The 17,335-nt window shown below is 44.3% G+C and overlaps 4 non-coding genes across 4 annotated transcripts; 3 read left to right on the forward strand and 1 right to left on the reverse strand.

Moving 5' to 3' along the window:
• The first annotated feature begins 374 nt into the window (after positions 1–374).
• trnas-gcu (transfer RNA serine (anticodon GCU)) lies at positions 375–456 on the forward strand. The gene has a single exon. It is a non-coding gene; the product is annotated as a tRNA-Ser (tRNA).
• A 3,437-nt stretch (positions 457–3,893) lies between these two features.
• On the forward strand, positions 3,894–3,975 carry trnas-aga (transfer RNA serine (anticodon AGA)). Its single transcript has one exon. It is a non-coding gene; the product is annotated as a tRNA-Ser (tRNA).
• Positions 3,976–9,783: 5,808 nt separating this feature from the next.
• trnar-ucg (transfer RNA arginine (anticodon UCG)) lies at positions 9,784–9,875 on the forward strand. Its single transcript is given in 2 exon segments — positions 9,784–9,820; positions 9,840–9,875. It is a non-coding gene; the product is annotated as a tRNA-Arg (tRNA).
• A 548-nt stretch (positions 9,876–10,423) lies between these two features.
• trnap-ugg (transfer RNA proline (anticodon UGG)) lies at positions 10,424–10,508 on the reverse strand. The gene is given in 2 exon segments: positions 10,424–10,459; positions 10,473–10,508. It is a non-coding gene; the product is annotated as a tRNA-Pro (tRNA).
• Positions 10,509–17,335: the final 6,827 nt, after the last annotated feature.

Consider the following 17,335-nt stretch of genomic DNA (forward strand, 5'->3'; position numbering starts at 1 on the left):
TTCATTTCTATCCCAGTTTTGGAATTTGTCATTTCAGGAACAATTGCAAACAACCAAAATCCAAAGAGCGACACAGAAAAGCTCCGTGGTTGGGACACACAGCCTCTCCTGGGAGGTCAGACTCTCTCCTGTTGCTCCACAACCTCACCGCACTTGCTCTGTTTTACATCAGGGTCATGTTCGGTGAATTCAAAACCAAACCGGGAGCAGAGAGGTGAACTGTCTCTCTCTTTACTTCCTCTGGATTTACATCAAACGGAAAAGTAACAACGAATCAAAAGAAAGCAGAAAAGCAGCGTTATCCTGCGGGAGAAATGTGTTCTTTGTTACGGATGTAAAAGAACAAGAGGTGGTTTGGGGAGCTATTGCCGCATGACGAGGTGGCCGAGTGGTTAAGGCGATGGACTGCTAATCCATTGTGCCCTGCACGCAGGGGTTCGAATCCCATCCTCGTCGGTGGTGTATTTGTTCCGTCTCCTTATTGCCGGAGAGCTGATGATTCGCTCAGTGTTTTGAGGTTCAAGTCAGGACCCCAGTTTTGGACAGGAGTTTGCCACCAGGTAAACATGTGGTTTCAGAAGATCCAAAGCAGACTCCAGCTTCATTTTGTGGCCCGAATGGCAGATTTTGTCTTTCCAGATTCGGCAGCTCAGCCATGAAAATTAGCGCCATATTAGCGGGATTGGCCATGCTAAATAGTCCCTCAGTGTCAGGGGGATTAGCACGGTAAATATGTGGGGTTATGAGGATCCAGGCAGCTGAGTTTGGAAAGGACACCTGGGTATCGTCGGGTTGGTATGGACAAGATGGGCCGAATGGCTTCCTTCGGGACTGTCACTTCGGTTCTTTCGATGGTTCCATGAGCAAAATCATAACGTGAGCAGAAGGAAAAAATCAGCATCAGGATCACAAGGACAAAACAAGGTCTGATGTCAGAGGAAGATTCTTATGTGATGACACACAGAGCATAAGAAATACATTTCATCAGAATACATTGAATGGATGAGAATTTCAAAATGCTGCTTAGATGAGATGTCATCGTGTTCATTCAAACACATTGCTACAAGCTGGTCATTACTGGGTGTTAGGTGTTCCTGGCAATAACGGATTGGGAATGGAAGGAACAGGTTCACATCTGCACATTGTCAGGTCAAACTGTGTCTCAGATTGACAGCTCCCAAGAGAGGTTTTCCTCTCCTCTCTCTCTGTGCTCTGGAATCTCGGGGATTAGTTGGAGTTTCCCAGCTCAGTAACTGTTAAAGCCTCTGAGGCTGGAGATTCTCGCAGTTTCTTTCACAGATTCAGGGGGCTGCAGCCAATCAGAGCTGTGCCTGGGTTAACCCAGAGCTGGTTGAAATAATGATATTGTTCACAAGCTGAATTCTATTTGATGAGATGAAGATACAGATTGTGTGCACTCAGTCACGAAACAACATCCTGCTTTCATATAGAGTGGATCAGTGAGGGTAGAGGGATAGACAGAGACAGAGTGAGTCAGGACAGTGAGATACAGACGGCCAGATAATGTCTCAGTGATAAAAATCCTTATAAATTCCGGCTTTATCCAGAACGATTCTCCTGGAGAAACAGAAGCTGCAGCCTTAGCTCTCACTGATATTGTAGCAGAGACACATTATTAATCCCACACTCAGGAACAGTGCTGCATTCTGACAGCAAAGATGGGGAGAGGCAATAGAAACAGAATGGTCCCGTTCTATACAGTGTGCAGGCTCAGAGGGATCTGAGGTTCAGAGAGATATTTGAAGGTGAAGGGAAATTTTGAAAGAGTCGTTAGGAAAACGGATGGGATTCTTGGTTTCATAAATGGAGACACTGTGTATGCAGAGAATCCCTGCATTGCAGAAGGAAACCAGTCAGCCCAAGGAGTCTGAACCGATTCTCTGAAAGAACATATTTCGCGCAATTTTACCATGGCTAATCCCCCGATCCTCCACATCCTTGGAACCTAAGGACCAATTTAGCATGGCCAATGCACCTAGCCAGTCTTTGGAGTGAGGGAGGAAACTGGAGCACCCAGAGGAAACCCACGCAGGCACGAGGAGGACGTGCAAACTCCATGCAGTCACCCAAGGCCCGAATCAAACATGGACAGCAGTGCGAATTACTGTACCACTTTACCGCCCTCTTTAATATATCAAATCAGGGAAGATATGCTTCATTTCTATATTTTCTCTTGCATTAATTACGAGTAGCGGATTCAGTGACATAAAGTGACGATTGGAGGTAAGATATGCAGACACGGGATAGCTGACATGTTCTCTAACTTCCAACTCAAATCTTGAATTTAATGAAACAGTGCCTTGAAATCTAACTTTGGGGCTCTGCAGGGGGATTAGTGGGAACTTCGTGATTGGATAATCGTTTTATTTTACACAAGAGAGACTCGGAGATCTCACAGACACCAAACACAGTTGGATAGGTTTGACTCGGCATGGTAACACAGTGGTTAGCGTTGCTGCTTCACAGTTCCTGGGACCTGGATTCGATTCGGGGCTTGGGTCACTGCCTGTGTGGAGTTTGCATGTTCTCCCAATGTTTGCATGGGTTTTCTCCCACAGTCCAAAGATCATCCTTCCTCAGATATGAAGACAAAACTGCAGCTGTGGCCTCCCCAAGACCCTGCATAATTACATCAAGACATCCCTGCACCTGTACTCGAAACCTCTCGCTATGAAGGCCACCATGCCATTTGCATTTTTTACTGCCTGCTACAGCGGCATGTTTCCCTTCAGTGACTGGTGCATGAGGACACTCTGTTCTGGTTGCACATTCTCTTCTCCTAACTTATGACCAAACAGAACATAATCTGTCTTCCCGTGTTTGCTAACAAATTGGATCACTTCACATTTATTCAAAATATACTGCATCTGCCAATCATTGATCCATTCGCTCAACTTGGCCAAATCAGGCTGCAGGATATGGTGTAAGGTGACTCTGAGGTAAAGGGATGGAGAGAGAAACGAGGTGACTGCAGTCTGACTCTGACTCTTCAAACCAGTTACTGCGGCCTTGTTGAAAGTGAATGTGCCTGAGAACAGGAGAAAAACAGATCATGGGCCAGGGATTTATTTTCTGTAAAAAGAAAAATAAACTTGTAACCAGTCAGTGTCTGGCTGAGAACAGGCGAGAGGAGGGGGAGGGGAGGGGGGAAGGGGAGGGGAGGGGAGGGGGTCTGCTTAAATAACATTCACATAAATATTTTTATGATCCATCTGTGTCTAATGGAAAATCTAGTTTGAAATTGTTGTCAGTGGAAAATTTGTTTAAATGAAAAAAAAAGGCCTCAAAACTAATCAATGAATTCTCAGTCAGAAACAATCGTAAAAAGGTGGCTCCAAACTGTCCCGAAAAACGAGAGAAGCCAAGTTCAGTTTACAAACTGTCCGATGGACAGACCTGGTGTCTGATGAAATCAGGAACGGAGGTACTTCCGTAATTATAACTGATTAAAACGGTTTCAATGACGTGAGCGATGATGGTATAGTGGTGAGCAGCGCTGCTTTCAAGCAGTTGACCCGCGCTCGATTCCCGGCCATCGCATTGACAATTTATTTATAACTTCATCCACTTTCTCCTGCGTTTCCAACCGACTGGACAAAAACAGGGTGAACGCAATATTTGACTGTAATGAAATACAATAGAGATTTTTCTTTTTTTCTTTTTTTATTCGGAACTAATTCGTTTCTCATGAAAAATTACTGAGATACAAAAACATGTCTCTGACCTAATAAATGACTTCTCCGTCAGAGACAAAGATACAAAAGTAGAGGAACAAATTTCAGCTCACACACTGAGCTTTGGACAATAACGGTGCCTGATGAAGTTAGTATGAACGCTACTGAGGTGATTATATTAGGTGGGAAAATTGCCGAGCTGCGATGGCCGAGTGGTTACGGTGTTGGATTAGAAATCCAATGGGGTTTCCCCGCGCAGGTTCGCGTCCTGCTCGCAGCGATTATCACTGAAAGTGTTTGCTTCCGGCAGCCCCAGAGCCGGACCTTTTTCTGGTGCCAAGTATGTGGATCACCATCATGCTTTCAGCTCCATGGCTCCGGGCCGAGCGCAGGAAGGTGAGCTTGAAGAGGACACCTGGGTGCCCTCGGGCTGGCATGGACAAGATAAGCCGAATGATTCAGTGCTGTTCCCTTTCTCTGGTTCCATGAGGGAAATCAGAATGTGAGCAGATTGAAAAACAACAGCATCAGGAGCACAAGGACAAAACAAGGTCTCATTTCAGAGAAAGATTCTTGTGGAATGACACACAGAACATGAAAAATAAATTTCATCAGAATACACTGAATGATCATTTCAAAATGCTGCTTGGATGATATGACATCGTGTTCATTCAAACACATTGCTGCAAGCTGGTCATTATTGGGCGTTAGGAACTCCTGGTTATAGCAGATTGGGAATGGAAGGAGCAGCTTCACATCTGCACATTGACAGTTCAAACTGTGTCTCAGATTAACAGCTCCCAGGACAGGTTTTCCTCTCCTCTCGCTCTGTGCTGTGGATTCTCGGGGATGAGTTGGAGTTTCCCAGCTCAGTAACTGTGAAAGCCTCTGAGGCCGGCGATGCTCACACTGTCTGTTCCCCAGATTCAGGGGGCTGCAGCCAATCAGAGCTGTGCCCAGGGCTGGTTCAAATGGTGATATTGTTCACAAGCTGAATTCTATTTGATCAGATGTAGATACAGATTGTGTGCACTCAGTCACTAAACAACAAGATCCCGCCTTCATATAGAGTTGATGAGTGGAGATAGAGGGATAGAGTGAGTTAGAGCAGTGAGACACAGACCGCCAGATAATGTCTCAGTGACAGAAATCCTTGTAAATTCCGTCTTTATCCAGAGAGATTCTCCTTGACAAACAGAAGCTGCAGTCTCAGTTCTCAGAAGAACATCAGGTAAGGCGATAAAGGAGCAGCGCTCCGAAAGCTAGTGGTTTTGCTAACAAATATATCTGTTGGACTTTAACCTGGCGTTGTGAGACTTCTTATCACGAGGGCAGAATCAGTGGAGTTCAGATATCTCAGAGGATTGTTGGGCTGGAGATGACGAAAGGCAGGAAGAGCTGAGGACGTGGACGGATTTGGAAACACGGATAAGGATATTAAAACTGAGACATTGCTTAACCACGAGTCAGTGTTTGTCACTGAGCACAGGGTTGATGCATTTATATATTTGGAGTAAATTCTGATTTAATGATGAGAAATCAATTAGCAGCTTCCTGGACACAGCAGCACAATAAATCGGATCAGAATTCGATCACATGGTCCCTCAAGCCTGCTGCTCCATTCAATAGGATTATATTATAGATTCACAAACCACAGAATCTTTACAATACAGTAACAACCCATTTGGTGTTATTGAAACAACATTCTATCTAATCCCACTCCCCCGCCTCACAGCCCCGAGACCTGACTTTGGTTCTGACCTTTGCTGATTTTGCACATTCTCCCCCGTGGGTTTCCTCTGGGTTCTCTGGTTTGCTCCGTGGTTCAAAGATGTGCAGGTGAGGTGGATTGGCCACGTTAAATGTTGCTTTAGTTTCCAAAGATATGCACATTAGGCACTAAATCGGTGCAATTTTGATCCCTATCTTGAATATTTTCACCTGGTTCTTGATGAACTCTTGACTGGAACATGACAACCTCTAACATTGAATCCCTACAGTGCAGAAGGTGGCCGGCCACTCGGCCCATTGAGTGTGCACTGATTCTCTGACCTATCCACTCAACCTCACTTATTTACCCTGTTAATCCTCCTAATCTAAACATACTGGGAGACATAAGGGGAAATATAGATAGTAAGTCCATTTACCCAATGAATGGAGTGCGGGGGGAACCAGAGCACCCGGAGGAAAGCCAAGTGGGCACAGAGAAAATGTGGAAAATACGTAGAGTCACCAAAGGCCAGAATTGAACCCGGTCCTTTTACTTTTCATTGTCTCTCTATAATCTTCCTACCAGAATGAATCACTTCACAATTCTCAGCTTTGAATTTCATCTGGAACTTCTCCACTCATTCCGTCAACTTGTCTCTGTCCTTTTTGCAGTTTTACACTATCCTCCTCAGAGTTCACAATGCCCCCAACTTTCACATCATCCACAAATTCTGAAATTGTGCCCTGCACACCATGACCTCGGTCACTAATATATCCTGGTGCATGTTCACAGTATCTACAGCTTGTATGCAGATCAATGTGATTTACTGCAGTTTGAGGGTGAAAACAGAAAAGCGGAGCCAATGTAAATGCTTGCATATTCCACGGAAATATTGCATAATTGTTGTCAAGTAGTTTTGTTATCATCGTTAACAGAAAATAGCAGAGAATGGTTTCGATGCATCAACCTCTGAATGATCAGTCCAGCACACTTCCGCTGCGTCACTTTGATCTGGTAAATCTAACTCCCCCCTGCTGCCTATCAATGCAGCCATTCAGATATTCACTTCCACATTGTTGTTTAACTCCAGCACGAGTGTGAGGGAGCTTCAGTCTGGCCACACAATTCCACTGCAGAACACCAAAAATGCAATGGACAGAGAAAGACACGCTCAAAAGCAGCAAAAGAGACTGTTTGTAAATGAGTGACGACAGACAAAGGTTCCGAGAAACCGGCAGGACCCGGAATTGATCACTCACATGTTAAATTAGTTTCCTGTTGCAAATATATTCTTGTAAGCATATTTCCTGCTGTACAGCTGTCCTGCTTTGAACTATTGCTCAAAGATGTTCACTGTTGTTGTGTAAAGTGTTTCACTGTTTGTAAATATATTTCCTGCTGTGCTTTATGATATAGAGGGTCACAGCCTGGAAACAGGCCCTTCGGCCCAAAGTGTTCATGCTGCCCATTGTCTTTTTACCTCGGAGTTATTCCCAATTATCCGTGTTTTGCCAATATCTCTCCAGGCCAATCTTACCCAGGTAACTGTCTCAAATGTCGGTGAGTGTTTTTTTTCTTTCTGCTGTTGTGAAATATGCTGCGTTGTTGTCGTGTTTCCGGCTGTGTAAATATTTTTTCTTCTTTTCTGTTCACATATCGCCTTCCCTTGCAAACGTGTTCCCTGTTGTGTAAAAAAGATTCTCCGTGAGGACTTTTCTTGTCTGTAAATTGTTGCACGTTGTGTTAAGATGTTCCCTCTTCTTGTGTAAGGCTCTGGTTGCAGAAAAAGCCATTTACTACAGATCGAGGTTTTTCGGGGAAAAGGGAAGCCAAATAACAGTTTGTGTCCTCCAGGTAAAAGGCACAACTGCTTCACATTTACCGTTAAGTTGTTTCATCATCACTATGAGCAGGAATAGCAGAGGATGGTTTCGATCCATCGACCTCTGGGTTATGGGCCCAGCACGCTTCCGCGGCGCCACTCTGCTACGACAAAAGTCTCACTCTGCTGCCCATCAATGTAGTCAGACAGATGGTCACTCCTCTATCGTTTAATAGGAACACCAGTGTGAGGAGGCATCACTGCATCACACCGAAAATACAATAGCAGCATGAGAGACTGCTTGGACACATGGAACGACAGACAATGTGTTGGGAAACCGGCAAGATAAAGAATTGGAGAGTCGATCACTATTTTAAAAGGAATTTTCTGTTGCAAATACGTGTTTGTAATTATATTTCCTGCTGTGTAACTGTGCTCTCTGTTGTTGAGAAATGTTTTCTGCTGTTGTCTAAAATGCCTTCCCGGCTGTGTAAATATGATCCATCTTGTGTCAATATTTTTAAAATACTATCTTAATACATGTCCTGTTCTGTAAACGTGTTCCCTGTTACATAAGAACATAAGAAATAGGAGCAGGAGTAGGCCATCTCGCCCTTCAAGCCTGCCCCGCCATTCAATAAGATCATGGCTGATCTGAAGTGGATCAGTTCCACTTTCCCGCTTTCTCCCCAGAACTCTTAATTCCCTTGTCTATCAAAAACCTATCTACCCGTCACTTAAATATACTTAGCGAGGTAGCCTCCGCCACTTCAATGGGCAGTGAATACCAGAGATTCACCACCCTTTGAGTGAAGAAGTTCCTCCTCAAATCTGATCTAAACTGCCCCCCACCCCTTATCTTGAGGCTGGGCCCTCTAGTCTTGCTATCCTTTCTGAGCGGGAAGAATCTCTCTATCTCTATCCTATCTATCACCTTCATTATCTTATATGTCTCTATAAGATCCCCCCGTCATCCTTCTAAACTCCAACGAGTACAGACCCAGTCTATCCAGTCTCTCTTCATAGGCTAACCTCCTCATCTCAGGTCTCAGCCTAGTGAACCTCCTCTGCACTGCTCTATTGTGTCAAAATATTCTCTGTGAAGATGTTTTCCGTTTTGCTAATGTTAATTATCTGATCTCATAATATTCCATGTTGGGTTAAAATGTTGTCTGTTGTGTTAAGATCTTCTTTGTTCTTGTATAAAACTCTGGTTAAACTGGAAGTGGATCACGATCGCTCAATTTCGACTGCCTTTTACCCTCTGTTCGGGAATGTGATTGGGTGATTCATATTGTATTCAACACATGCATGTGAGTGAGATTTGTTCTGTGTCTCTCCGTCTCCAGTTGGAGTTGCGAGTTTTTATTTGTTTTATTCATTTCGAGAGGTGGGTGCCACTGACTGGGCCAACGTTCATTGCCAATCCCTAACCGGCCTTAAGTAGGTGGTGGTTTGCTGCTTTCTTAAACTGCTGCTGTCCCTGAGGTGAGGGAACAACCACGGTGCTGTCAGCCTAACAGTGGAGAAACAGAAGCTGCAGTCTCAACTCTCACTGATTTTGTAGCAGAGACAAATTAATAATCCCACACTCAGGAACAGTGCTGCATTTTGACAGAAGAGATGGGGAAAGGCAATAGAAACTGAATGGTCCAGTTCTGAGCAGTGCGCAGGCTCTGGGGGACCTGAGGGTCAGAGAGATCTTTGAAGGAGAGAGACGATTTTAAGAGAGTTGTCAGGAAGGCGGATTGGATGTTTGGCTTCATAACTGGAGATACTGAGTATAAAAACTGGGAAGTTCTGCTCAATCTTTATGAAGCCCTGATTAACTGTAGCTGTTTTAGGATTGCCCCCAGATCCGGTAACCAGACTTTACAAAGTGTGTGAGAGTCCTTATGAAGGGGGAAAGGAGATTTACTGTTTTGGATCCAGCGGTGAGGGATTTTAGCTCCAAGGTATGGCTGGATAACTCGGAGTTTCTCTCTTTGCAGCAAAAGGGATTGAGTGGCGCTGGAAGAGAGGTGTAAAAGAGTAGAACATATTGAACTAAGGTACACAGGGGGAAGTTGCTGCATTAGCTGCTAGCAGAAGGATTCGGGGACAGGCATTGAAGATTGAAGACAGAAGTACAGGAGGCAAAGCATCCCGACAGTGCGGAAGGAGGCCATTCGGCCCAGATATTCTGCACCGACTCTCCGACAGTGAATCCCTCCCTGTCACTCTACGTAATTAATCTGCTAATCCGCCTAACAATCAGGGTCAATTTAGCCTGGCCAATCCACCAAATTTGCTCGTCGTTGGAGATGGGAGGAAACCGGAGCATCCGAAGGAAACCCACGCAGACACGGGGAGAGCGTGCAATCTCCACACAGACAGGCACCAAAAGAATGTTAGAAGTGGACGTTAGGTTTCTGCTGTTGACAAACTCTGGGGATTCCACTTAATTTTTTTGGCATCTGGGAATCAGAGAAGTAACTAAAAACAAAACTGATAATAAATATGATCACGGCAGTTATTCACATGGCGCTAGCATTTGGGGATGCCTTGCATTTGTTGACCGCGTGGCCTAATGGATAAGGTGTCTGACTTCGGTAATCCTGGTGATGATGGTATCAGAAGATTACTGGTTCGAGTCCTGTCGCGGTCGTTTTATGCCGAAATCTGGTAAAACTTCCGGCAAACTGAGATTTCCTTCTTCAGCTGAAAGCTCTGCATTTTCTTACAAACATTGCGGGGCGCTTTCTCAGAATGTATTTCCTTGTTGTTTTGTCCATTACATTTTCTCACCTCATTATTTTAGCCTCCTCCGAGGAAATCTATCTTTTTTGTGTGATCTTAATAAATTATTGATGCCCCCGAATGGAGCAACATGCTTTGTAGCAAATAGTTTAATAAAATTCTGTGGAGGAAGAGGTTTAATAACGAGCTGAGTGAAGTGTTTCTGATTACAGGGATGAAAGGTGATGTCACTGGGCTGGTAATCCAGAGGCCCGCGCTAATCTTTGGGGACACCGGAATTGAAGGAAAACATGGAAAAATTAAAATCTGACTGGGATTCCCAGTCCTGTCAGACTGTATGGTTGCTTTCCGAGTTCTGCAGAGATATTTTCTCTGCAATGAGTTCCCGGGAGGTAAACACTGCTTCGTCTTTCATTCGTTGTCGCCACCTTCATTATCTTTAGAAAAAAAATTTCAGGGCTCGTCCGGGATTTGAACCCGGGACCTTTCGCATTCTAATACTGTGCCCAAAGCGAGAATCATACCCCTAGACCAACGAGCCACCCACGACAACCTATCCCCTGAACTTTTCAAAGTGTCCCAAAGTTAGGCAATTTTTTTTGACCACTGAGAGATTTATTGAACAATGTTCCATTTCACTGTCTGTTTTGATGAAGTCATGATGTAGAGATGCCGGCGTTGGTTTGGGGTAAACACAGTAAGAAGTCTCAAAACACCAGGTTAATGTCCAATCGGTTTATTTGATCGTAAACCCACAAGCTTTCTGGGTTTGCCCATTCATAAGAACATAAGAACATACGAAATCGGAGCAGGAGTAGGCCACCTAGCCCCTTGAGCCTGCCCCGCCATTCAATAAGATCATGGCTGACCTGTCGTGTCTCAGTTCCACATTCCCGCCCTCTCCACATAACCCTTAATCCCCTTGCCTATCAAAAACCTATCCACCCGCGTCTTAAATATATCTAGCGAGGCAGCCTCCACCACTTCAACGGGCAGAGAATTCCAGAGATTCACCACCCTTTGAGTGAAGAAGTTCCTCTTCAACTCCGTTCTAAACCGCCCCACTTTATCTTGAGGCTGTGGCCTTTAGTCTTACTGTCCTTTCTGAGCGGGAAGAGCCTCTCCACCTCTATCCTATCCATCCCATTCATCATCTTATATGTCTCAATGAGATCTCTCCTCATTCTTCTAAACTCTAACGAGTACAAGCCTAGTTTATTCAGCCTCTCCTCATAGCTCAACCCCCTCAACTCCGGCATCAGCCTAGTAAACCTCCTCTGCACTCCCTCCAAGGCCAAAATATCCTTGCGTCATCACCCGACAAAGGGGCAAACCCCGGAAGCATGTGAGTTTACGATCAAATAAATTGATTGGACTCTTACCTGGTATTGTGAGACTTCTTACCCAGTCAAAGAAGACAGAGGATCACAATGGAAGGATTTGTTTCTGAATAGAGGGCTGTGGCAAGTGGTGTTCCTCAGGGATCAGTGCTGGGACATTTGCTGTTTGTAATATATAAATTATTTGGTGGAAAATGTAACTGATTTGATTAGTAAGTTTGCAGACAACACAAACGATGGTGGATTTGTGGGTAGTGATGAGGGCCATCAGAGGATACAGCAGAATATAGATCAGTTGGAGACTTGGGCAGAGAGATGGCCGATGGAATTTAATCCGGAGAAATGTGGGTTCATTCATTTTGGAAGGTCTAATACAGATAGGAAATATATAGTAAATGGCAGAACCCATAAGAGTATTGATAGCCAAAGGGATCTGAGTGGACAGGTCCACAGGTCTTTGAAATTGGCAATGCTGGTGGAGAAGGTAGTCAAGGAGGCACATAGCATTCTTGCATTCGTCGGCTGAGACATTGAGTTTAAAAATTGGCAAGTCATGTTGCTGCTTTACAGAACCTTACTGAGGCTGCACTTGGAATTTAGTGTTCAGTTCCGTCCGCCAAACTACCAGAAGAACGTGGAGGCTTTGGAGAGGGTGCAGAAAAGATTTACTAGGATGTTGCCTGCTAAGGATGGCATTAGCTATGAGGAGGGGTTCGAGAAACTTGTTTTGTCCTCACTGGAATGAAGGAGGTTGAGGGGCGACTTGCGAGAAGTCCACAAGATTGCGAGAGGCATGGACAGAGTGGATAGTCAGAAGCTTTTTTTTTCCCCCTGGGTGAAAGAATCAGTCTCTCGGAGGCAAAGGTTTAAGATGTGAGGGACAAGGTTTAAAGGAGATGTATGAGGGAAGGAGTGGTGGGTGCCTGGAACTCTTTGCCACGGATGTAGTGGAAATGGATACGGTAGTGACTTCTTAGCGGTGTATTGACAAATTCATGAATAAGATGGAAATAGAGGGATCTGGTCCCCGGAATGGAAGGAGGGTTTAGATAAGTCGGGTAGCATGATCGATGCAGGCTTGGAAGGCCGAAGGGCCTGTTTCTGTGCTGTAATTTTCTTTGATCTTTGCTCATCCAGAGAAAATCTACGCAAACACGGGGAAACATGGAGACTCTACACAGACACTGAGTCAAACCGGGAATCAAACCCGGGTCCCTGGTGCTGTGAGGCAGCAGCAGCTTCCTATCCACCCTGTCCGTTTCTTATACACCTCAATCAGGTCTCCTCTCAGCCTTCACTGCTCTAAATAAAATAATCTGATCCAATCCAATCTCTCTTCATAGCTCAAATTCTCCATCCCAGTCTACGATCTGGTCCCTGGTAAATGGACACTGCACCCTCCCCAGTGCAATCAAATCCTTACTGTAGTGATTTGACCAGAACTGCACACTGTCCTCCAGCGGTGGCCTCACCAAAATGTTGTCCAGCTCGAAGTGAACCTTCCTGCTCTTACAATCATGCATTAATATTCCATTCCTCACGCTGCATGAATCTTCACAACTCACAGACTCAAAGGGATTTCCAATATTGAAAAACATTGGGGGTTTCCTTGGTATTTTCGGGGATCTAGGAATCAGTGGATCATCCAAAAATAGAACTGAAAAATATGAAATCACAGCATTTATTGACATTGTGCTAATGTCAGGGTAATGTTCAAGGTGTTGACTCCGTGGCGTCGCCACGTCAAAGGTGAGCCAAAATGCTGATGAATTGAACGAACGTTGATCTCGGGTCACGAAAAGTGTCGGTACAAATGTAAAGATTTCCATTTTCGAAAGTTTCAATTCTTGACAGTCTTTTATTTTTGCCGTTTTCAAAATGAGAGAACAACACACGTACAATTTGGCATAATAAAATTGCGATGAACTCCCCGTCGGGGAACTGAACCCCGCTCTCCCGTGTGACAGGCAGGGATACTAACCACTATACTAACGAGGAACTAACCCTGTAATTGACGAAACGCATTGTACACTTGCCATTTACACTTCCGGAACGACAACTCACTTCTGACGAGATCAGTTATTTTCCCCAATACGGATAACCATTTAATGCAGCAAACAGCGGCTTCAACGCATTAATTAAGACTTTTGGATTAGCAGGAAAGAGAATGAGATGGGTGCATGAAGAAAAAAAACACAAATCAGGTGGAGACAGAAAGGTGCGTTTCCCGTTCATATCAAACCGCATGTTCTTTTTAATTTTGGAGGAAAGACGGGGTGTCTTGAAGTCTAAACATTCTGGACAATCTCAGCTGGTCTCTCGCCACAGATGATGTCAGACCTGCTGAGTTTTTCCAGCATTTTCATTTGTTGTTTCAGATTCCAGCATCGGCAGTATTTTGCTTTTATCGTGTCTCGAAATGTGTTTTTTTTTCCAAACGGCTGGAAGTTTCAAAGTGCTTTACAACTGAGATACATTTCTTTCATTATATTGTCTTTTTATTGCCCGAGGTACAGGCGCAGATTGAGCATATACATAAAGTACTGTATCTCTCATCGTTTTGAAATTCGTCATTTCAGGAGCAATAAACTTTATCCAGATCCAAAATCCGAGGGCGGATGAATAAATGTTCCTTGAATCTGACGTGATTTGAACACACAACCTTCTGATCTGGAGTCAGACGCGCTACCGTTGCACCACAAGCTCACAGACCTTTCGGGCCTTTTACATCTGTGTTGTGTTTGGTGAATTCAAAAACCAAACAGGGAATTGTCTCCCTCTTTATTTTCTCGGGATTTAAATAGAATGGAAGGGTAACAACGAAGCAAAATTAACGAGAAAGTAGAAACACAACATTATCCTACAGGAGAAATGTGTTCTTTGTTCAAGAGATGATTAGAAAGGGCATTTTTGTATGACGAGGTGGCCCAGTGGTGAAGGCGATGGATTGCTACTTCATTGCGTTCTACACATTTGGGTTTGCATCCCATCCTCGTCGGAAATACGTCTTCACTGCCCCTTTATTGGGGGTAAACTCAGTGTGTGGGGATGCGGCCTGGGTCGGATTGCTGTTGGTGTAGTCTCGATGGGCCGAATGCCCTTCTTCTGCACCGTGGGGATTGTTTGACTTTCGGGGCGGCAGTTTCACTTCTCTGAAAGCATTGATCCACCAGTTCCTTATCTAAAAAGCCGACTCAAATGAGTTCCTGACCACAATCTTTGAATATCTCACCAGACAACGATGAAAAGTCCAACATGTCATTCTTTGCGCCGCAGCTGCAGCATTTATTCCCCATTCCCATAGAACATTACAGCACAGAAACAGGCCTTTTGGCCTTCCCTGGCTGTGCCGAACCATTTTTCTACCTAGTCCCACTTACCTGCACCTGAACCATACCCTTCCGCACCCCTCTCATCCATGTACCTGTCCAAGCTTTTCTTCAATGTTAAAAATGAGCCCGCATTTACCACTTCATCCGGCAGCTCATTCCACACTCCCACCGCTCTCTGTGTGAAGAAGCCCTCCCCCCCCCAATATTCCCTTTAACCTTTCCCCTTCACCCTTAACCCATGTCCTCTACTTTTTTTTCCTCCCCTCGTCTCCGTTGAAAAAGTCTATTTGCATTCACTCTATCTATACCCATTATAATTTTGTACGCGTCTATCAAATCTCCCCCCATTCTTCTAAGATCCAGGGAATAAAGTCCTAACCTATTCAACCTTTCTCTGTAACTCAGTTTCTCAAATCCCGGCAACATCCTTGTAAACCTTCTCTGCACTCTTTCAACCTTATTAATATCCTTCTTGTAATTAGGTGACCAAAACTGCATGCAGTACTCTAAATTCGGCCTCACCAATGTCTTATACAGCCTCACCATAACATTCCAACTCTTATACTCAATACTTTGATTTATAAAGGCCAATTTTCAAAAGCACTCTTTACGACCCTATCTACCTGTGACGCCACTTTTAGGGAATTCTGTATCTGTATTCCCAGATCCTTCTGTTCTACTGCACTCTTCAGTGTCCTACCGTTAACTTTGTATGTTCTAGCTTGGTTTGCCCTTCCAAAGTGCAACACCTCACGCTTGCCTGCATTAAACTCCATCTGCCATTCTTCTGCCCATTTTTCTAGCTGACTCAAATCCCTCTGTAAGCTTTGAAAACCATCCTCACTGTCCACTACTCCTTCCATCTTTATATCGTCAGCAAATTTACTGAACCAATTTACCACATTATCATCCAGATCATTGACGAGCTTTTAGGGTTTGCCCTTCGCCAGGTGAATGGAGAGTTCTGGCCTCAGACAGAGCATATAACAGCATAGACAGTTTACAGATTACTGATTAGAATGCGAATCTTTACACCTAACCTGCAATTCAAGTCTTAAAAATGACGAAAATGTGAGTGGAAAGAGCATTATGCATAGGTTAAAGAGATGTGTATTGTCTCCAGACAGTACAGTAATTGAGGGTTTGCAAACCCAGACAAGTCACGGGGGGTTACAGATAGGGCGACATGAACCCAAGATCCCGGTTGAGACCCTTCCACATGTGTGCGGAACTTGGCTATCAGTCTCTGCTCAGCGATTCTGCGCTGTCGTGTGTCGTGAAGGCCGCCTTGGAGAACGCTTACCCGAAGGTCAGAGGTCGAATGCCCGTGCTATAAGGCAGCAGCAGCTTCCTATCCACCCTGTCCATTCCTTATATACCTCAATCAGGTCTCCTCTCAGCCTTCACTGCTCTGAATAAAACAGTCTGATCCAATCCAGTCTCTCTTCACAGCTCAAATTCTCCATCCCAGACAACGATCTGGTTACTGGTAAATGGACCATGTTCTGCAGTATTATATTCTCTGCAATGATTTCTCGGGAACTTGAATCTGCTCCTGATTTTAATCATTTTCGGAATCTACTTTGGAAAAAAAATAAAAATAATTCTGGGGCTTGTCCGGGATTTGAACCCCGGACCTCTCGCATTTTAATACCGTAACCCTAAGCGAGAATCATACCCCTAGACCAACGAGCCAACCACCAAAGCCTGTCAAATGGACATATTTTTTCAATATCTCCCACAGATTATTAACCATTTCTTTCGTAACAACATTGTAAAATCAGGAACGTTCCCGAACAATGTTCCATTTCACTGTCTGTTCTGGTGAAGATCAGAAGCAGTGATATCAGTTTTCACCACTCGCCAAGTCGACCTGTGGTTGTAACTCGTCAGTCGCGTCGGTAATCTCATTCTGGCAGCCGGATTTGATTGGATTTGATTTATTTTTGTCACATGAAATAGTACACAGTGAAAGGTATGGTTTCTTGCAGACAAAGCATACCGCACATAGAGAAGGAAGGGAAAAAGTGCTGGATGTAATACCACCTCATCTTTCTACAAATAAGGGGACCAAAACTGGACACAATATTCCAGTTGTGGCTTCATCAACACAATTGAAACAATATTTCTCTACTTTCTTACTCCAGTTCTTTTGCAATATATGCTTACATTCAAATTGCCTTTTAAATTATACATTTTACCCGCATACTGACTTTCTGTGATTCTGGACAGAGACAGCCAGATCCCTCTGTCCAGACAGATTTTGAAACTGCTTTCCAGAAGGATAATAATTTGCCTTTCGCATTTATCCACATTGAACTCCATCTGCCAAAAGCTATCCAATTCTCCGAGTATATCTAGATCCATCTGGAATATTTTTACATCCTCTTCACCGCCTGCTTTCCCACAAATTGTGTATTATTCACAAATTTTGTCGTGTTACACTCTGTCCCTGCTTGCAGATCATTGATATAGATTGGAAAGAGTTGAGATCCGAGGACTGGCCCCTGTGGCACCCCGCTTGTTACAGTTCGCCAGCCTAAGAAGGATCCATTTTTCCCCCATTTATCCCGACCCTCTGCTCCCTGTCAGTCAGCCAATCCTCAATCCAATCCAGTTCTCTCCGCTGATTCCCAGACACCAGAACATTTCATGGGAAAACTCTAGCTGCTGTTACCTTCAAAAAAAAACTACGG

The sequence above is a fragment of the Carcharhinus amblyrhynchos genome, unplaced genomic scaffold (genome assembly GCF_965287045.1).
Source record: "Carcharhinus amblyrhynchos unplaced genomic scaffold, sCarAmb.v2.hapA scaffold_42, whole genome shotgun sequence".
In the NCBI taxonomy this organism is placed as follows: domain Eukaryota; kingdom Metazoa; phylum Chordata; class Chondrichthyes; order Carcharhiniformes; family Carcharhinidae; genus Carcharhinus; species Carcharhinus amblyrhynchos.